The sequence below is a fragment of the Thunnus albacares genome, chromosome 23 (assembly GCF_914725855.1).
Source record: "Thunnus albacares chromosome 23, fThuAlb1.1, whole genome shotgun sequence".
Taxonomy (NCBI): Eukaryota; Metazoa; Chordata; class Actinopteri; order Scombriformes; family Scombridae; genus Thunnus; species Thunnus albacares.
The window spans coordinates 22,342,757-22,365,641 of record NC_058128.1 but is presented as its reverse complement, the minus strand read 5'-3'; the positions used below and the strand labels follow the sequence as shown (position 1 = coordinate 22,365,641).

The window sequence follows — 22,885 nt, the reverse complement described above, 5'->3', positions numbered from 1 at the left end:
AAATTCTTACTCAGTCCCTGAGTCTATCTGTGTGTCTTATTCACTGTGTGGCCCAAAGTGGTTTACCTTCCAGAATTAGGTGAAGGTCTTTCTCTTGTTAACCAACAATCATCATATCCATGGCGGATTGAATTTTTACACAGACAAGCAAGTTTTTGCTTTTAAACTTGCGTAATGTAAAGCTCTGCGACTGAGACTAAACCAGACAACACTGAGACAAGCCCTGGAAAATGGTTTAGGCTACCTTCTGCTGGCTCTGAATACATTTTAAATCAAGTTGAGTGTAATTTTTGTCCCAACGTGTTCTTCAACATTTCACAACCTTGCTCTTGGCTGTATTCTGTTTCCCAGACATTTAGATGATTCAAAGGATAATATAAGTGTCATTTAGAGTTAGAGGTTATTTATGTCTCTCTACAGGTTGTTGTTTTTCCACCAGTCTCTTTGCAACGCAGAGTACATGTATCACTCTTTTTAAGATTTTGATACAAATGTTAGTATCAAAGCCAGCAGATATGATAAGTCAGGCAACTTAGGTGGTCATTTCCAGGCAGAGACTTCATTTCTTGGGTGTTAGATGACTAGATTCAAACAAGACTGAAACAAAGATCAATTTTCAAACAATCAGTGATGGACTCTCCACCCACAACTGTTTCAGCTCTTTGCTGATCTCTGATGCATTCAACTAATTGCCCAACCCTAATTCCTTTCCCTGTACCTGCTCAGCCTGTCCAAGGCAAGAGATGAGCGCCAAAACCATGTATCCACCAACCCTAGCAAAATGTGACATCTGACCATTAAGGAGCGCCCTCTGACTGGAGCCAGGGTTGTGATGTGAGCCTGCCTTACATCATATCCTGCCGGGGTTGGAGCTGGCAGCAGCGACGGCAAGCACTTTGTTTGAATTGGAAGTAGCGGCGGAGAGCCCGTGTCACAGCGGGTGTGTTTATGTGTGGTGGCGGGCGTTAACGTACTGTGAGAGAGGATCTGACTCTGCAGTTCTCAGCAGGAGCACAAACGCCACTGAGTAGCATGAGCTGTGATCTCATCCTGCTGTTTGATGTGTGTGTGTGTGTGTGTGTGTGTGGCTGAAGTGGTGGTTCTGCTCAAAATGCTGTACAAGGAACGGTCAGTGCTGATGCTTGCCCAGGTTTTTAAAAGTTCAGTTTAGCTTGTTTAGAGGCCAGTCCAGCAGAGGCGTGACTAAGAGGTGGCCAGGATTGGCAAGTGCTGTCCCTGAAATCAGATGGGGTAAACCAAAGTCAGACCAGAAATTTATCAGTCAGGAAATGATTGTGGGTAGTGTTGCAGGCATAGTTTTTGGAGCAAGCATGGCTAGCAGGCTAACAACAGCAGCATTTTACAAACGATCAATACTTTCTGAATAAGAGATCAATCCTACTCTGTCTCTTTAATTGGCTTTCAGTCTTACTAAATTCTGCGTGAGTTGAACAAGGCGGGATCTATTTGTGAAAGGAAGTTAACACCTCAGAGCAGTTTTGTTGGTGTGAAATAAATTAGGGTTTGTCACCAACATAATATCTTTACTCATGACTGATGAACCATGAAGTGGAGCCATCTAACCGGGATATTTTATGTCTTTTTTTCTCCACCCATGCAGAACAAAGAGAAGACCCAAAGAGGGATCCTATGATGTGTAACTAAAGCAGGAAATATGTCAGACCATACTGACTGATAAACTCACAAGAGCTTGAAGCTGACCACAGTAAGTCATATTATACTGTATATACATATACATAATACATTATTAATATGCATTCGATAGAGAATTATGGTTAGGAAATTGTCCCTCTGGTTCACTTTTGTGATGTGGCGTGCACTAGCTGCCTTTTGCTAACATCACTTGAGCTAATTTGAGATTGAACAGTATCAGTTAAAAAATAGGTTCATATTTTTTCAAGTCTGTCTTTATTCATATATTGACATGCCAAGTTATTGGTTACTCACTCCTCCTCTCCATACTGGAGAAGAGAAGTGATTCCTAACTGGAGCAAATCCATTGCAAGAAAAAGTGGACCAATTCCACAGTCTCAATTCTGTACAAGTTCAGCTGAAGCTAATATGTGGCTTCAGCTGTGTACGTTGGCCAAACCAAGTCGGTATCTTCCAAAGTTTTTTTTTCATGGTTAAAGTCTTGAGCTGCAACGGAGGGATACGTCCCAGCATGCAGGTTTGTTGCCGGGACACACTGACAATGAACCTGCATGTGACTTCCAAGATGAAGATACCCCCTAAATTTGGCCAACTCAGACTGCTGAAGCTTTAGGCCAATTCATGGTTCCCACGCGGTTCCATACAAACTTCAATCGGGGGTCTGCGGACACAGATGCTTTCCACATGTGCACACTAGAAAACAAGTTTGCAGTAGTGATAACTTTCGGGAGTCGTAAAATCCAGTCTGTGAATATTACAAACTGCTGTGCAGTGTTTTACTGATCGGTCTTTAAACGCAATAATCTGCTACTCCAACCGGACTTGCTGGATTGTTTCATTTCATTGTCTCACCAGCACTTTAAACAACACGCCCACACCAACGCAGCCCCATGTTTTGTTTTACACTGGGCTGTTTTCAGTCTGAATGCAGTTGAGGATTTCCTGTATGATCCTGAACAACAAGGAAAAGTCGAAAAAGAAAAGCGACAATAATGATAATGAGCTATTACGAAATGGAGCTCACGTATCTTATTGTAGGACTTTTAGGAATATTGAAGTTAATTTATAGATTTCATGGATGTAACAGTGTAAAAGCAGTGTTCAATTAGACTCCTCGTGATTTAGCAAAAATACTTCTGCTTCCTTTGTTTTGATTTCTCAATTATTCAGTTGAATGAAAGAGTATGGCCATGCTGTCTGAAACTGGGCCAGCTGTTCATGGCTTCCCTCAGTGGCTCTCACTCCATCATCACAGCCATGTTGCCATTGTTGTCTCCAAACCCCAGCAGAGATGGAGGGGGGGGTTGATGACATGATGTGACTTAGTAAATCCATAGTTCCTCTTTCTGTGTAACAAGAAGAGGCCCTTTGTTATACATACACATCCTCATGTCTTAAATTAGACACACAGTCGTGACGTTTGACACCAGTGCAGGCTGCTACTTCCATAAATACCATTCAGTGCAGTGTGAAGGCATGTTATGAGAAAGTAACTGCCCAGTGCATTATATTAGTGTGTGTGTGGGTTCTGTTGTTGTTCTGCTGTTGTAAGTTGTTCAGTCTACTGCTGGCCCACAAATGTGTTCTCAGTATAATTGTAGTCTCTCTTTTTCTTGAGTTTTGTTATTAGCAGTAAATAGTTCCAAACTGTCAGGATTAATAACCCAAGTATCAGAATAAGTGTATGTTTGTTTGTATGTGTGTGTTGGCTTAAACTCTTTGATTTTGGTACATTGGTTTTGGAAGAAGATACCTTTTCAGTTCAGGTACATTCAACATTTTAGTCTGTAGAAGACATCAAAAAGTCAACCGACCACAGCTAGCTTGATGTATCTCAGGTTGCTTTCACACCTGTAATGAGGAAAAGAATCATACATTGTTTCCTTAGTTATATGAACAGTTTCGGTGATCTCATCCTGCATCATCAGTGCTGCATGGACCCTCAGGGGTGAAATGAAATTCTCAACACAGACAGCAGGTCATGCTGCACACTAATGAAACCTATATCTTTATTTAGGCCATATACCATAATATGTGTGGTTGCTACATTTTTACACACCTTTTCATGAAGAACTGCTAATATAGACAGCAGACCTCGGGGAAATTCCCCCCAATCACATACTGACATACTTGCACTTGTTATTGGAGTGGTAAATTTATAGATGGTGCAGGAGGTCGCCTCCTTGACAGTTTCTATGATTAGCATATGGATTTAACATCACTTTTCTTTTGAATTCATGCTAAAATTTCATATGTACTATCACACAGTCCTGTAGTTGATGTGCTCTGCTTTCACACAAAAAAGTTGCTCCAGAGTTCCACTGACAGCTTTTTATTTCACCAGCCTAGACAGACAAACACACCAGAGTTCATGTTACCTGACCCAAAGAGGTTAGGTGTGAAAGCACCTTTAAAAGTCAGGGCGTTACATGATAAAGCTTCATTTTCAAGTCAAATACATATCCAGGCTGTTGAAACTGATAGTGTGCAACGCTGAACACGGTGAGGAAAATAAGGGTACTACTTTCTAAAATCTATTAACACAACTCCTCTTGCAGGCCTTTAAAACATCTATGACAATTTCACACTGTTATGACTGTCCTTGTATGTTCTTAAAAAGAGTTGTGCACTCACTAATGTGTCCATGCATGACCTCAAATGTTGACTGATGGATTGCTGCTCAAAGTGGCATTGAGTTTGCGTGTCTTTTTACTTTCTCTGGTCAGGTTTAGTATCTGACAGATTCTGTATGGATTTGGTTTCAAAGCAGAGGTTGATTTTGAAACTAGACATCTCAGGTTCTTCCAAAATTTAAGTGGCTGTTTGTTAATTCTTAATGAATATCTAACAAATGATCTCTAACCCAGAGTGTAGTGTTTTATTTAAGCTGTGGTGGGCTTTGAAACAGAACTCTTCACTTGTCTCTGTGGCTTGATCGGCATCATCTCTTTTCAGTGATCTGGTATCGCAACCTGTCTGGATGGGATTGACAGATTTCAACATAGACACACAGGACATCCTGTCATTATCGATTTTCTCTCAGAGAGGAATGGCTCGGGAATGTTCCGCTCCTTCTCGGTTATCGATTGTTAGAAAGCAGAGAGAGCTGGCAATGGGATTCATGGGTTACTGAACAAACGCTGCTTAGCTTTAATGGAAACTGACACTTAAAGAAGAGATGTGTGAAGCTTCCAGTATGTATTCATGCTGCAGGGCTCTGTGCTGCACTGGATGTTGTTGTATTTGATCAGATTTTTCCTCTGGTTCACCTCTGGGTATGAAGAGGTAAAGAAGCCAGAGGGGGAGAAAGACAGATAAATCATTTGTGTGTCTGAAAGTGAGGAGAGAAGAGTTTGATTCCAAGAGAAGACCATTTGGAAAAAGTGACACATGACGCAATGATCAGTGGCATAAAATCAATACCATCTTCTTTAACTGTTCTTTCTTCTGTTCATCTGTAAAAAAGTTGTGTATTGTTCAAACCCACAGAATTCAGAAATTCTGTGATGGGTTTAAGAAATACCGCTGATAAGCAGACATGTTCTGCCATGTTGGTGTATTAAAAAGACTTTATTTTGTTTTGATGCTCTCCTTTGGTTATTTGGGTTAATTGCTGTATTTTATGCTGCTGGCTATGTAGTTTGCTTTTCCACTGAATTCCACTGTTAGCGCTGGAATTTTTACAGTGTACAAGAATTTAAGTGCATCAGTGACTATGTTGTTGTTTGTGTTTTCTATTATGCACATCAAGAAGTCACCAAAGTCAAAAGGATTCATCCTTTGGGGACAATGAATATCTAAAGGCGGTGGCAATTTGGACTTAAGTGTTGAATGAACCATCCAGTGGACTGAACGCCCTTTGTTGTTTTTCTATATGCACACATTTTGGTTTTTTAGCTTGTTATTTTCTCATTGAATCTGTAGCTAGATCTACATCGTAACTTGAACTTACCTTGGCTCACACCTGTTTATTATCTGGTTTACTGTTCAAAGCATGCAGTCAAATCTACAGCAGTGTCATGTGTTTCTATTTCACTGTGGTCAGCATTCCTCTTGGCTCCCACTGTCCCTAAATTCTTCTGCATCTGGTCCAATCCTTGCAGTTACCTTAATTATTCATTTCTCACACTGTACTTCGTGTTAACACATACTGGTTACATTGAACTATTCCTGTAAGGTAGACAATGGTAACAATCAACATGCTACTGTTCACTCTGAGCATGTTTTGAGCAGGCAGCTAAGACTGATGGTATAACTAAACCAAGGAACTTCCCAGCAGTTTGAATGCTCATTCAGCTGTTCTTCCATTCTCAAAGGGAGGTTTTGGGTTTCATTCAACCTGAGTCATAGTTTTATTAATGATTCTACCAAAGCTGCTGAGATCTGTGAATATTGCTAAAAAGAAGTTTGAAGGGGATAAGAAACACGATCATTCGGACAGGTTGGAAACAAAACTCAGATTAGCCAAATATATTTGTTAGATAAAATGAAGATGAATCATAAAATTACTAATAACTGTCTGCTGTAAACATCCATCACAGTTTAGTGACTGAAAATCTTGGTTCAACTTTGACCTACTTTACTTACTGTAGTTGTCTGCACACCAAATTTTCCTCTTTTCCTGTGCAATGAGGATTACCAACATTTCAGAGGCACTAAATTACATTTCCACCTCAAAAATAACAATGTCACCGCATTTCCAAATCTGAATTACAGTTACTTGGCGAAATGATGGCCATAACTATGACATTGAACAATTAAGACAAGACATCCCTGCAGTGTATTTACTATTGTTCTCAACCACTTAAAAGCAGCAAACTACAGGAATAAAAGTTGAATGAAATCACTCTCACACCATCATTCTCCCTTAAAGGAAGCATCTCTATGTAAAGCAAGGAGTCGCTGTCTGTCCGATCTACTTCACACTTGGTGGGCGTATTGTGGGGGATACAAGGGAGTGCATTTTGAAAATTTGGTGCAATTTGGACACGTGACACATTTAATATTAATAAACTTGGAATACACAAGCGAATAGTGAGCCGCTCCGCTCTGCAGCAGCGGGGCGGGGCTTCTGGGCTGTCTGCACTTCATGATCAGAGCTGTACAACCCTGCCACGAGAGATACGAGGGGACGACATCTGACTTCCTTTGATAACGTTAAAAGTTAAGTTAAGAGAGAGAGAGAGAGGGGGAGAGAGCTGAGAGCACGGGTGAGCGACAGAGAGACAGGCTGGAAAATTTTCCTCTGAGAGAGAAAGCCAATGAATGACAGAAATACATTATTTTCTGATTGTTTCACGGCAGTTACGCTCTGAGGCACAAATAAAAAAAACATTAAACACTCAACAGATGATTTACTGTGGGTGCAATTTGGACACGTTTAACATTAATACACTTTGAATAAACAAGCAAACGTTGAGCCGTTCAGCTCAGAGCGGGACTTCTGGGCTCTTACTTGCTGAGTGGGAAAAAGGCACGTGGCCCGCTCAGTTAAACTGCCCGAGAGTGAAGAACAAGCTCCCCCAGGAGAAAAAAACAGAGGCGGAGGCAGTAAGAAGAGCCAATAGGAGCGCAGACACGTTTGATTGGTAGCAAAATCAACCATTAGAAGGCCGTAAACTGCTTCTACAGTTCAGTTTAGTGTCACTGGTGAAGTTTCTGTCTGGATTCAAACCATTTCATTTGTAAAATGCATTTGTCAATTGAAATATATATATGTGGTTCTTGAGAAATGATAAGCAATCACTCTGTCCGGAACAGACACATTTTGAACGGGCACTGCACCAGTCAATACAGATGTTGAAATGTGCCAAAATGAAGGTTCAAGTGGTCAACGTGCTATGTACTTAATTTATGTTGGTTTCCTTTATGCATGCTGGGAGTATTTTTATTTGAAATGTGGAGCTTTTATCCCTTCAGTTTAGTTGTTTTAGGCAGTCAAAATCTGATGCTGTGAGTCACATCAGAACATAATCCAAAGCAAACCACAGTAAATTACTCCCAAGTCTGCAGTTTGGACTGATGCTCATATTCAGCTGGTTCTTCATTTGCACCAATCCATCATACTTTCCAGTGACAGCTTACCAAAAACTCTACAACTTGAGCTTAAATAATATGAACACCAATGTCAAACTTTCCTCCACACCAGCTTTTGCTCTTTGGTGAATACAAATGATAACACACTCACAGATGAGATTCTCCAAGAGATATCGAGATATTGAACTGTTGCCAATAACTTGTGAAAGAGAACTCTTCATGTGCACGCAGACTGTTTACACTCTTGCCAGCAGACCTTGACGTACATCCCTCACTCACAGTCAAGTCATCCACACATTCAAACAAAACACCCACTCGCCCACAGCACAATCAGATATCAGCAGCGCTATTTGGAATTGCCAGATATTTGGCTTCAGATGAAAAGATTTTGCTGAATCATAGTGGCGGTGTGTTGGATAGGCAGGAGATTCCAGGAATGCATCGGCTCTTACTGTAACATGCTGCTCGTTTTGGGAAGCTGGTGTGGCACTGAGCCAAACAGAGAGGAAGTTGAAGATTTACAAGTACTAACTGTGTGTGTGTGTGTGTGTGTGTGTGTGTGTGTGTGTGTGTGTGTGTGTGTAGCCAAAATGCATTCATCACATGGCTGCTGTGTGTCTGCCCGGCAGCAAGGCTAGAGTGTTTGAGTTACATGATGAGGTGCTTTTGGCACCACGTCGCCAGTAAAGGTTGCTCTTTGTAATTTAAGTGTGTGTGTGTGTGTGTGTGTGTAGGTGACAGAGAGAGAGAAAGAGAGAGAGAGAGAGAGAGAGAGAGAGAGAGAGTGTTTTCCGACTCACTGTTTTATAGGCTTTAGGAGAAGTGTGTCACACTCAAAAACAACTGCAGTGTAATCCAGAAAGGTCTCAGGGGTGTTTTAAGTATGTGTATGTGTGTGTGTGTGTGTGTGGTCTGTCATAGGCTACTTTTGGGGACAAATTTCAGACTCAGGACCAGTTAATTGAGGATGGCTTGTCCAACTGGGGACAAAAGCTGTGTCCCCAGTTGGTCAGTGGTTAAGGTTAGGGTTAGGTTAAGGTTAAGGTTAAGGTAAGGGTAAGGGTCAGGGTAACTCTCCAGGAAATGAATATGAGCCTCTGTAATGTCGCAAGAGGATGTGTGTGTGTGTGTGTGTGTGTGTGTGTGTGTGTGTGTGTGTGTGTGTGTGTGTGTGTGTGTGTGTGAGCATGCTGCTAAGAGGTTGAGGGGATGAGTAGGTGCGTTTATTGGCAAAGAAAATATCTCTCTTTACTGTAAGTGGGTGATGAGTCAAGATTATGTCACGACCTGTTTCCCCCCACCCCCACCCCTCTCTCTCTCTCTCTCTTCCTGGCAGCATGTGCCCCATTGAGAAGGAGGTGAAAAGCTTTCCCTGCCCCCCCCCCCCCCCCCTCCCCCCGACTCACTCTCCTTAAGGCCTGTTTTCCAGTTAACTTTAGATCCACGAGCAGCAGCATGCGGCTATTTTTACCCCTGCTTCAAATTGGCCTGTTAAGATTGTTTATCTGTGTCCAGGGAGGAAGGCCTCTTGGCCAGACCGGCCGCCCGCCGCAGCGCTGGGAGTGGACTGGAGTTGTGATCCATTCCCGGAACTGAGCCCAAACAGAGCCAGATGTTTGAAATTCTCAAGAAGGAGAGGTTTTATTTTGTCTTCGCTCTTTTCTGGGTGGTAAATAGGGTGAGGAGAAATATGTCAGCCTTGTTTGTGTTCGACAAACGCAGGAACTCTTGAGGCGAATCTATGATGAGGGCGTTCTGCTTCAGAGGAATATTCATGGCCTGTGGGCACTGCAGCGCTTATTCAAAGGATAATATCAGTGTTTGTCTCGACTCTTTTAATTTGTGCCAATCATGTAGGTCGCCTGTCTTTCATCCTTTCTTGCTGCAGGTGTCTGCACACTATGAAAGAGAAATCAGTTCTTTCTTCTCTCATTCAGGAGAAGCATTTTTGCTGATGTTCATGTTTTTGTTTTCAATCAACTGGATGATTAATTCAACACTTAAGTCCAGATTGCCATCGACTTTGGTTTAGATATTCGTTGTCCCTAGAGGATGAATCCTTTTGACATGGGTGACTTCTTGATGTTACATGCCATACCAACATCAGCTCAAAGACTCCTCTCGACCAACACTTTGGTCCATGAAAACATAACATATATTTGAAATTTAATGGCTGGATCTCCATGAATTTTGCTGTTGATATGCATGGTCCCCAGAGCATGTATTCTAACAGTTCTCCAGACCTTTACTCTAGGTTGCGTCAGTCTGAAATTTCCACTTGCACACAAGAAATTACATAATCTAATTGGCTGCTGGCCATGACGTTTTCTGAGCACATTAATGCTCTAAAAGGGATGAATCCTTTTGATTTTAATGACTCAATGGCGTTTCTTCTGGCGCCACCCTGAGGACAAACTTTAGATTTTTAGCACCACTACCAACAAGGCTCCAAGAATGGCAAAATTCGACCTTAGTAGAGTTATGGACTCATTATTTGTCATATTATAAGTCTCAGATAAAATCCACATACATCAGTTACTGACTTCGTCATACTTGGTAGTTGTAAATATTGCAGCTTGAAGAGATGGAAGCATTTAGCCCTTTTCAACATCTGGCTAGAATGTGTCCGATTTCAATCAGTCTCTTTTGCTTCTTGTTGCTAACTTTGCTTCTTTGATATCAGATACATATGTGATCCTCACAAGATAAATGGAGTACACAAGCCAGAATGTGATAGCTGCATCCAGTGGACATTGAAAGTTAAGGCCATTAGTGAGTCTTTGTTCACACAATTAAAAACAGCTTCCACATGGAGAGACAATCTAGCACAGTAAACCAGAAGCCTTCATTCAACTTAGTCAAAGGTGGCGTTTCATCCATGCTCCTCTGTGTTTTCATGTCAGTGCTTACTTTAGACTCTACTTCCTGTCAATCAGCTGACATCAACAGAAAGAAGCGGGCGTCTTTGTTTTCCATGGCAGCAGTTAATTATAAGCTACTGTAGGTTTGAAACCATGAAATATGAGTTAGGAAAAAATCTGCTTATGACATGAAATGTAGAGTAGACAAAGACCGTACACTGTAAAATACACTATTCTGCTTAAGTGTCTGTGCAGTATCTTTATCAGCTGTGTGTCAGCTGTATTGAGTGTGTGTGTGTGGCACTGACTTAAAGAACCGTTATGTTTCTTATCTGAGAACGATGCTCTCCACTGCCACCATCAGCCACGCTTCAATTAGCATAACTCTGTACTCTGGGGCTCATGCCCGCCTCCCTGTGGGCTTTCACTCTGCACGACCTCCGCCTGAACCACACCACTGACGCACATTAACACACACAGGGCCCTGAGGCTATACACACTACTACAGCATGAGCCGCTTTATGGTAATGTCATTGATGAGAGAAACAGCGGTGGTCTGTCTCAGAGACGTTTATCCATAAATCCAGACATTGGTGAACAGTAATAAAAGGCCCCTTAGCCAAACGCAAGACAAATTGTATCCAGAGACAAGTCAGTTCATCTCCTGAAAGGGTTTGCAGTGTTTTAGTCTTTGGAGGAATGATGCATTATGGTACTAGGTTTCAATGCTATAATTTGGACTAGATTGAGGAGGCCATTGAAACAAGGGGTCAAAACTTCAAAACCAGATATGATGCCATAGATAGCTCTGGTTTGATTTTGATAGGACTTACAAGGATGATGCATCCCATTTCAATATAACCATACCAGCTGTATGAAATTTGCCTAATGGTGGCACTAAAGTCAAATGTGATAAGAAATGTGAGGCAAAATTGGGTTATATTATATTGGGTTGAATGCAAATAACATCACTGGCAGCTATATTGTGGTGATCTATTTCCACAAAGGCCTTTCATAAATTGTTGGTGTTACTTTGTCCAACCCAGCTACAATGTTACTGATACAGGAATTTGAAATAGGATAACAATTTGAGTTTGTAAAGTTTAATCACACACGCACACACACATGCTTACATGGCCAGAGGCACACATTCACACGTCCATTTCAAACACCTGTGTGCTTTGGCTGGTTTCCCGATGATGAATGGTTGGGTTTGTGCCAACTTTCACTCCCCATTCCCAGGAAGTGTAAAAATGATCATTGTTGACTGCAGTTTATTACTGTTCTTTAAGGACTTGCTGGCAGATTGCATGATTGGTTTCAACAAGAATAACAGTTAAGCAGTGACTGCTCTGTGATTCACCGTCTGTAAAAACACACGTTTATCAAGCATCCTCTCTTTCCCGCGTCTGTGTCAAGCTGCTCCAATTTTACTGGAACAGATATATGTGAACAATAAGATGCCTCACAGAGAGGGAGATTTCTTGACGGGAAGGGAGGATCAGTATCAGGTCAGTGGCCCTGAGGTGCCGGATCTGTCTGACAGGCTGCCTGCTGGAAGAGCAGTCCACTGGGAGAATTTAGAGGAGTCACAAAGCACAGGGTGATTAATGGTTTTTAATACTGCAGATGCAACCAAGTCTTTCTATCCTCTTACAGGAACAAGTGAAGGGTTTCATTACACTGCGCTGCAATACATACCTCCTTTGGGAAATAGATGTTAAGTAACCTATATATATATATATAGAAAACATAGCTGCTAAAGACATTTGTGGCCGAACTAGATCTCTAGTGCATGAGGACTAGTTACATATTTCTCTCATTTCACTTTCGCCAAAATGGTGACACGTGATTACAGGTCCCACTGTCTCTATAATCCCCCCCCCCCCAAAATATAATTATCATTCTTAACTTACTCCAAAAACCTCCCCAGGTGGATTTCCATGAGACAAAAGGTAATCAAACTGTTGTTTGTGGTCTCAGATGTCTTGTGTAGTGATCTGTAACATGAAAAAATGAGAGAGAAAGAAAAAAAGAGAATCTTATGCTAACTGTGTTTTTGTTGTATGTCATAGTGTATGATCATGCCTGGTAGAATTTTCTAATATTCTAATATTTTTCCTTTGGTAAGCACCATAAGCTTGATGCCTTAAAAGAAATCCCATACCATAGTTATATACCTATACCTGTTGTTCCATTTAGAGCAGTTTTCTTTCCACAAAATTTTAAGTGGTCTTAATAGATTTTTTGGCCACTTGGGGGCAGCAGAACAATGTCTAAACATGACATTGCCAAATTATTACCTTATTAAATTGATATGGCTGTGTTAGGAAATTGCTGCTTGTATACATATCGAGCAGACACATTAGTAACATTAGCATTCATTTGGAGTTTGGAGAAATCCAATATTCACTCTCCTTTTAGCTCTATTTTAATCTTCAGAACTTCACAAATATCTGTCTCTTTAGCAGATTAATGTTCACTTTGACCAGCTAGGTGCTAACTTTGTCTGCAGTTTGGTGCTGGGCTGTGTACAATGTGTTAACCATAGTTTTGGTGATGAAAACAGCTGCCTGCTGTAGCTCGAAGCAAAGCTGATGAGAGCACTGAGCCATAAAACCAAAACAATGAGCTGAAAGATGCTAAAACGCTCCACAGAGATGAAGGGAACCGCAGAATCTGGTGATACATTTTTGTGGGTTTGATACTATGTGTGACACCAGTCACATTACATATAGTCATCTGACTTATTGTGAATATAAAAATATTGATTAGTGCTGCTTTAAAGGCAGCAATGCTAACAACGACAGCTAAATGCTAAACAACAATATGGACAACATAATAGCAACATAATGTTGTGATGCGACAAATATCACAAGCACAAAACTGATCTTTTTATAATGTTACTGATACAGGAGTTTGAAATAAGAAAACAAGTTGAATTAGTGTATTTAAACCTTTTTGATAATACTCTTAAAAGGACAAGGACGTTTATAACTGCTTTGAATGCTCAGATGTCATGTTTATCTTATAAATATGACATCTACATAAAGCAAAGTTTATGTGATTCAGGCAATACAGAGTTGTGTGCATCCCCACATCTTTGCTTTTCAGTGAAACTCTTTGTACTTGGACACAACAAAACATCCATTTTTTATTAGCGACTCACCCACACACGCTCTCTCGCATGCAGATTCCTCGCTCTCCATTTCTCACCTAAAGGTGTGTGATGATGCAGCTTGTGGCAGGTGGTTCAGACAGTGGTGCAGAAGTGTGAATAATACTTCTCTCTAAATGACGTGGACATCCTGCGCATCTCTTCGATTAATGTTCCTGTCCCTCCTACACTCACCTCTCCATCCATCCATCAGCTCACTTATCCATCCCTTCCCTCAGGTTGCACAGTGCATTGAAATCTGTAGTTTCACATGATGATTCACAAAAGACAAATCTTTGACCCAAAAAATGGACTTGTTATGAAAGACGGCCAATTATCAGCACAGTGGAGTATTGCACCATGACTCAGCAAAACAGGAACCAAGGGACAAAAAAATAAATCTTATATAAACTTGCAATCGACATTATTTAACGTCATTTTTATCCCTCTCCTTCCAGGCAGTGAGGCAACATGGATGTACGTACGAACGAATCGACCGGAGGGGGGGATGACATCACCGTCACCCGTGGGAGCCAGGGCCTGCCATTCATGACAGCGGTGTGTGTGTGTGTCTGTCTCTGTGTGTCACTTCCTGGGAGAGAATAGAACAGGAAGCTGGGGTGAGAGCCGACAACAAGCCCTCGCCTCACCTCCACAAGGAAGCCTTTCTCCCCAGGGAGAGAAAGAGAGGGATGTGTGTCTGTGTGTGTGTGTGTGTGTGTGTGTGTGTGTGTGTGTGTGTGTGTGTGTGTGTGTGTGTGTGTCCTTCGCTCACTCCCGCATTCATACTGCAGAGTGCTGGTTCTGGGTTTGCGTAAGCCTACTGTGTGCATTTACTTTTAGCTCAAGTCTGACCTTTTTAAAAAAAAAAAAAAAAAAAAAAAATTGAGCAAATTGAGGTCACTTTTTCTAGCCAGTTGCGTGCAGACTCTGGAGAGGGGAAAATGTCTACCTCAGCCACCATGGCATTGCCAGGGTTTATTTTTCCTTACGCACCAGAGCAGCACTTAACAGTGTGACATCACGCCCTCTCTTTGACCTCAAATACATTGACCTCCACAACACAGGTCCAATGGGACTCTGACATTGATGGGAAGTGAAACTTAATGTAGAGAAAAATGGAGAATGTAACAGAAAATATCCGACTATGAGGAAAGCAAGTTAGAAAATGATTATTGTGATTGCCTACATTCCAATGTAGTGCTTAGTATCCTAGTAAGCTGCTTGTTTTTAACACTCTACCTTTTGCAAACTATTTGCTGTTCCGTGTCCAGGCATCCTCCATCGTGCATGCTGCATGCCACCGTCTTAAGCATCATGTTTAAAAGCTTCTCCTATGCCTCCAGTTGCTCTTTTTCTTCTTCTTTGCTCGTATCAAATATTCAAAGCAGGTGTTGTTGCACCATAAAAGACTAAGATGTCAATCTGTTGTCAATCCAGCAAGCCTTTTATTAGTATCACCTATGTGTTATTTCAACTCGTGTGTTCCCGTCATTTGTCCATCTTAACTTTAGATTCACTCCTCTTCCTGCTGTGTTGTATCATTTATTTCCTGCTAACTGGCTCTGAGTTGATACTGAATGTCTGCCAAGTGACCCTACCCGTTAACCTTTCTAAACTGAGGGCGAAGAGAGATGACATGTTCCTATGAGAGAATCAAGGGAGAGTCATATCACCATAGTAACTATTTCACAGGGTAGCATGGGCCTTCCAGATGTTATGCTGCCCTCTTGTGTCCATAAGCAGAATTACAGCAGTCTGTCTACTTAAACCACATGTGACAGCATGGCAAAATATTGTGTCATGAATTTAAGGGCGTCTCATTGTGAGGCTGTATCACATGATTAATTAAATGTTCTCCTCCTCCTTCTCCCCTCCGCTGCCCCCACCCTCCTAAACCCACAGTAGAAGCCCCAAATAAAAGATTTTCCAACCTCTGACACCAACGTTGTAACAGGTCATCTGACACCCATCTTTCAAACACCTGTGTGGGCCACTAGGACAATGTCGTATTTACTGTAGCCTTGTTGTCATGACAACCTGACTGGTTACATAAGTGCTGGGCACCGGTTCCCACAACCGGTGGTGTACAGAGGTCTTTGTGCTGTGACACGAGATACCACACACTCACTGTCACTGTTTGTACATTCCTCCAGCTGGATGTGCTGCTCTCCTCATATGTCACAGAGGTGTGAAGACAGCAGATCCAAATAGCCACTTAATATTTTTTTTCTTTAAGCAACTGGGGACAATTTGGGTGGCACCTTCAGATCAAAATCACAATGCTTTCTTGATTCTACTGGACAAATCTGACTCATCAAAGATATCACTGAAAATTTGCTATGACAAGCGAAGTAATCTCACTTATTTTCGTTGGTTTAGCAATCGACTGTTCACTAAACTAAACCCCTTCTCCAAACAGGCATTGTCCAATCATAGGTTAACAACTGTAACTAGGCATGGCAGGCATGGGATTCTAGGACTTTGGAGGGTTTAGCCCATGGATTAATTATAAGAACTGGATCCCGGACTCAAAGATGGCGCCTATTCAAACAGATGAGTATGTGTGGCACATGAGCCAAAAAAGTTTCCAGCTTCCAGGTTTGCTTTGTGTCAGTTAGCATATTATTAACATACTTCATTCATTTGTGGGGTTACAGGTGACATTTAAGAAAAAAGCCCAGTTCACATCTAGCACATCCACGTATATGAAAAACATATCCACTTATAAGAGAAAATATATGTTTTAAAAATATGCTTCAAGCAGCCAAACAGGGTTATGTTAAAATGAAATAACAATATGATCCTAAATTCTTCATCATAGTTGTAATACTAAGACTAACTAGCTCTACACCGCAATACAAGATCAAGATCAATCACTGCTCTTTAATTTCCGCATCCTCTATGTGGAAAAACAGACTGGTGTTGACCTTTTGTTTGGGATCTGTTAGCTTTAGCCTCAGTCTTTTAGCATGATATCATGCATGTAGCTATCATGTATGTAGTCATCAAGTTCATTTTTTTTTCTCGTTTTTATATGAGTCAGCTGGAAACATTAAAAATTCAGCCTGAGAAGCATTGTCAACCAACTCTTGGAGCTACAATTAGCTCAATCAGCCTGCTAGCTACAGTTAATAAAATCTGACAGCAACAGTTGTCATTTCAGCCGACTAGAAATGAGCTTCTTTTGCCTACTTGTGTGTGAAATCAAGGCCAATTGTTTCATAAAATTACTATTCATTTTGTATGGTAAATTGGCCATGCTGTAAACTGCATGTGCTTTGTGAGAACAGCTTGACAGGCATAGCAACAATAACTTGACAAACAGTTGATTCGCATTCAGAGCGATTTTAAAATGGTCATTTCACTGTACATAAGCAGAAATGGATGTGTTCATATAAGGAAATAAGGAAAAGGTGTGTCACTGTCGCATGTACACGTGTCACATGTGTTGTGTCACATAGCTATACCTGCTAGACAGGTACAGTCAGGTGCATTCAATGCTGCTGTGAAGAGAATGAGCCTGGGGGATGGTAGATGACCTATCGTTGGAGTTTAGGGGTGTGTACAGTGAAGTCATGTACACTAATGCATGCATACACACACATTCATTGACAAGGGCTTTCTGCTCTGTTGTCATGTGATTCTTCCTCTGCAGGATCAATGGCAGCCAGGATAAATCTGTGAGTACCCAAACATGGTTTAGAACAAAGTAAGTACACATCATTCTATACTGTATGTTTGTGATGTCTAAAATAAGACCACGCTTCAGTATGCAGCTGACAGCATCCAGTATGAGGTTACTGTCATGTGCTGTCAGCCTTGTTTCTTGTGATGTCTGTTCTGTTTGAATTCCTCTCTGCTGCTGGAGGCGAATTTTCACGTGTCTGCCGTTCATGTCGCTGAGCTGCCATGACAACCACATTTAAAACAGACCTCCGCTTAATGAAAAGCGCTGTCATGTTTCTCCTCCTCTGACGGCATGCCTCATCCACTGACAGAGTGACACATGTGAACAGTGAGACACTGAAAAAAAGAGTATGACTGAATTAACTTGACTGCCAGTGATGTTGTGTATGTTTTTTATGTATGGCTGAGTGGCTTCTCGAGGTGTTCTTGATGTTGTGATTGTATCACGGTCATTATTGTGATGTGCTTTTGACAAATAACAGGCCTTATTATTTATATGATCTGGCTATTATTATGGTTGTTAGCAATAGTAGTAATAGTAATTATAGTAACGTTATTTTTCAGAGTTATTTCAAGAGTTTAAGTTAATTCTTGACCTTGGATATAGCAGTTTACAGGGCTGGATTAACATGCTAGGGGGGCCCAGGGCAGAAATGAGCTGTGGTCCCCTATTGAGCCTCCTATATTGCCCCCACACTCAATGAGCATTTCTTCACTGGAATATTACCCTGCCCTGGGTTAGTTTTTTTTAAACACAATTTCATTTAACAGAATGCACCATGTAACCCTATATTACCCAAAATATTAAAAGTATTAATACTAGATTTTGACACAGGACCCATCCATTATTTTTTTGTCAAATGTAATTTGCAAACTATTTATTTACTGCATATATGTTTGTTCACTTACTAGTTTACTTTATGTAGTTGTTTACTTATGTTTCAAACTCTTTATTAAGAGGTTAAATGGGTTCTCTTGCTAGATATTTTTTTTCTTAATTGATAAAAAAAAGAATATATGAACCACCTTCACAATCACTCCTTTTTATAATGCACAAGTCCGAGGCACAAACATAGTAAAAATTTGTTTTTTCCCCTCACTGCTCTGTTCAGATACAATTGTGTTTGTCAAGGCTTTACTTCAAGGCTGAGTAAAGATTCAACTGCATTTCCTCCTGAAAACCCCCTCCCACCCTGATTTTACAACTTGTTATGTAGATAGTAAAACGACATAGAGCATATTGATAAAAATAAAAAATAAAAAAGTGACTATTGCTCCATGCCGTCGGTTCATCTCACCGCTGCAGCTGTGGTCCGAATCCAAAACATCTTCCCCCAGAAGCTGGTTTCACGTGGTGGTTTAGATTTGTGTTCCCGTTGTCTAGCACCATTTGAAATCAGTGTTCTTGGGGACAGGAGGACAGCTCTGGCAGTGAGGGAGCCTCAGGAGGACGAGCACAGGACAGCCCCTGCTTCCTCCTTCTCTTTCGCCACTAAAAGATAACTGATTTCCTCTGGTGCTTAGAGTCCACTGCAGCCTTCTAGCACCATTTGAAATCGGTTATAAAACCGTGGATCGATGCATCTGTGAGTCATCAGCAAAACAGAGGACATACAGATGAAGAAAGTTACTACAGGCTCCTTGGTTTTTGACCCAAGCTGGAAAAGAAAGCTTTCTGAATTTGATGACATTAATGGATGTTGTTGTTAACTTCCACTATTCATGAATAAAAGCTTGATCTCAGCTCTCATAAATCTAATTGACTTGTTGTTTGTGTGTGAAAATTTAAAGTTTACCATTTATGTTAATTATAGGCCATAGTACAGTTGGTTGATGTTGCTGCAGTTCCTACTGACCACCACTAGAGGTTGATAAAAGTCACAGAATACTGAAGGCCCCTTTAAGGTGATAGAGTTGTTCCAAGTGATGTACAGAATACAGTACTTCAGATTTTACATAATATTATTTAGACAGTGTTTGTTTTAGTTAGTTAGTTTGTTTTTCCTGCAACTTTTCTGACTCACGGATAAAACAAGATGATGGAGTTGCAGCTGAGATCCTGTCCAGCAGACACAGAGCAGGATCTGAAACTGAGACCAAAGCATCACATGGAGAAATGAAAGTGTGCGATGAACTGTAAGCGCTGAATATTTAGTGTCCAAATGAGCTCTGAAGTGTGAAACATGATGTTCTAGAAAACAGTCTCGCTGACTGATCTTATCGCCCACCCTGAGCTTTCAATACAGCCCCTAGCTCCAACAACAACAAGACAGAAATACTCACTTTGAAATGCAACAGGCCAGACAGAAATGTGTTTGGAACATGATCACAGAAGACTTTTCATGAGAACAAACTCCCGAGGGATGAGACTGCAGTCCAGAGGAGGACTCCCGCTATCTGTTTATGTGTCACTGTCTGTTCTCTATGGCGATAATCTTAAAGAGGGCAGTGTTTACTGTGACTATGGATACAATTATACAATCAACAACACATAAGTGCCCATAGTCACTGGGAATTAGAATCTGTAGGGTATTATGGTTTTAATACAATAAATAGTCAGGCATGTATGCTAAGTGAAAGTTTCAGCTATAATAACATAAAAGTAAAAATGCAAGAAATAAGAAAAGATCATAACATGGACAAAGCTTAACATTGCCATTCTATCATAGATAGAGCGGACGGTCACAATGACCCAGACAGCAGCCTGCAACATAAGAGAGACAGACTCTGAACAACAACCCACATTATCTTTCCTGCTAAAGTCTCCTTCTTAACTAACAATCAATCAAACAATCACAAGGGATTAGATCAGCTGCTCAGCTACAGCACATTAAATGTAAACATACTTGCAAAAGTCACTTCAGTCCTGTTAGATGCTTGTGTCATGGAAATTGTCTGAAAACACTAAACACACATGTGAAATAATACACAAAACACTGTGGGGTTGAAGATTAAAAAAATATTATTGTACAATGAGGAGACAGAAGATTTGCATCAGTTCATCTCAGCCAGTAAAAAGCAACCCTGATCTTTTATAGTTGCAGAAGGAACAAAGAAATGATCTGCGATTGGTCAAATCATACAAACTTATGGATTACAGCCAATGGCAAACAGCCACAAGATACATTTTCATGCACATGTATGTTAACTAAGAGCCACATCACCTAAAGATACAAATCAGGGAAGAGCACCAAGCCATATGTGGCCTTTGACCCCTTCATATGTCTTGTTTACTCCAAGACCCAGAGATTTACCTTCTTGGGGATGAAACAGGATGGAGAAGGCCAGTGGGCCTCTCAACAATAACAAAAGAACATGTCTGTCCAAAGGCACACACAGAGAGTCACAGAGAAAATGTAATGATCTCATTTCACATTTGTATATTAAAATGATAGGACAATACTTTTACATTCCTCCCTTTTATCATTTTAATAACATGAGCCATAAAACACATTAACTGTATATATGCATAAACTAGAGAAATGTAGAAGACATTCAGAAAGACTAATCAAGCAAATCAATTCAAACAATCAAAGAGTAATATGCTTACCATAATAATACATATATAGGCGGTACACTTAGCACCACTCAGAATATGTTGCATAACTATAAAATCAAAAGTACTCACACAATAATATGAGTGACATATCATAATACCAACCTTCAAACATTAGTATACACATTACATACTGATTAAGGCACTAGCATTTTAAAGTCGACAATCAATGCAAAGCAAATGAGGCAATAAAATGGAAGCACCTTAATGCATAGTTCAACTCAAAACATTCAATCATTGTTGCACACAGATATCATCACCAGAATTCTAAAACAGTTCAGTCCAGGGCAGAATCACATCATGATGTCTTCAACCCATATATTTTACATGCAGTAGAGGCTCCGCTGTTACGTCTATCAGCAGGTCTCAACAAAGGGAGTCATATCCACCTGCTATATGACGCACATTTCCGAATTTGGACATCACTCCCGGAGTAGGGGGTGTTCCCCAGAGATAAAGCTGAACTACTGACACAAATGAAGTGCTCCCAAGGGAACACTTCATGAACACTTATTATAACACTTTAATTTTCTAAAATTTCAGCTGCCGCTTTAACTTTTTTCATTTGTTGTTTTTTTTTCATCTTGAATGTTTGTCTCAGTACACAGTATCTCTTAACATCATTCAATCTGGCACCCTGCCATGCCACACAATGCCTGATGAAAATAGCTCTTATCTCTGGAGACAAGCCATCCACCAGGGTCTGTATAAACGGTCTTTCACACATAGAGTCAGCAGTGGTATCGGATGGTTGATCATGGTCGCTATGCGTATTAATAATCGTCAAATGTCTCTTCTGGTTTTTGCACACATGCATTCGCAGTTGTCATGTTTATAACTGGTTTGAATTTAGTCTCTAATGCTTCACACAAGGCAATCAGCTGGATTTGGTAAGGAGAGCCATTTGTAGTTTCCCATGGAGCAGATGAGTCCCAATTAGCTGGTTTAACTTCACCCCAAACAAGACCCAACTTGGTGACACAAACATACTACAATTCCGCTGAAGTAGGTTTGCACTGCACCACCATTTTCTTAAGGGCAGTTGCAAATGTTTTCCCATTATTTTTAGGGTCTGGAAGTTTTTCAATAATAGCCTGTAATTCTTTTATCTTTCAGGGTCTATAAACATGCCGAACACCCCAGTTCCATTGGGGCATTCTATCATTGGAGCAAGAAATGCACTTTCCAAAGAACCTCCAAATGCTCCTTCTTGTGCAGCTGCAGATGGAAAATCCACTGTTGGAGTTGACATCATGGGATGGTTGGCATGTGCTTTTTTCTGCATTGTTACTGGGCTCCATACAGGAGTGGAGGGATGTGGTGTCTCTTGAGGGCTCGATGTAGAAGTCTTCAAGGCTTGATGTAGTAGACGAGTATATGGTGGAGGTGAATGGTCAGTAGATAATGCTGCAGCAGCTCCTCTGCTATCTGGTGCTACTGATGCTCCTTCTGCAGCTCCACTTTCTGCCTGTAGTAGGTGATGTTGTTATTTTATTGTTTTCACCTGTCTTCCCTTCTTAACTTTGTACACCACCACTTATAGGAGAAACGCTATTTTTGCTTGTGTATATTTTAAAGGATTATGTCATCTAAATGCATTGACAATAAACTTGAACAAGCTTGAATAAGAATATAATTACCACTAGCTTAACCTGTTATGAGTGTGTGGCCTTAATGAAGGATGAAACACAGGAAATGTCCAATTGGTCGACATTGGATGTGCAGTTCTACGGGGTGTCACATCGCCTGATTAATATCCTGAACAATTAATGATTCAACTGTCGTACCATTAGTTGAATTTCTGGCGTGAAATTTTAGTTGACTGTCTGCATTTTGAGCTCCTCCTCAGATTTCCCACGTAGCTGCTGTCAAACGATCCATTTTAAACTGTGGTGAGCTTTGTATTGTTAT

At 40.8% G+C, this 22,885-nt stretch overlaps 1 long non-coding RNA gene across 3 annotated transcripts in view; it reads left to right on the top strand.

Moving 5' to 3' along the window:
• LOC122975584 overlaps positions 1–15,785 on the top strand; it is a 65,561-nt gene extending 49,776 nt beyond the window's left edge. For all 3 annotated transcript variants that reach the window (XR_006400716.1, XR_006400718.1, XR_006400717.1), the window contains exons 2-3: positions 1,622–1,726; positions 14,187–15,785. This is a non-coding gene — a long non-coding RNA (uncharacterized LOC122975584). The remainder of the gene's footprint in view (positions 1–1,621; positions 1,727–14,186) is intronic.
• The last annotated feature ends 7,100 nt before the right edge of the window (positions 15,786–22,885 follow it).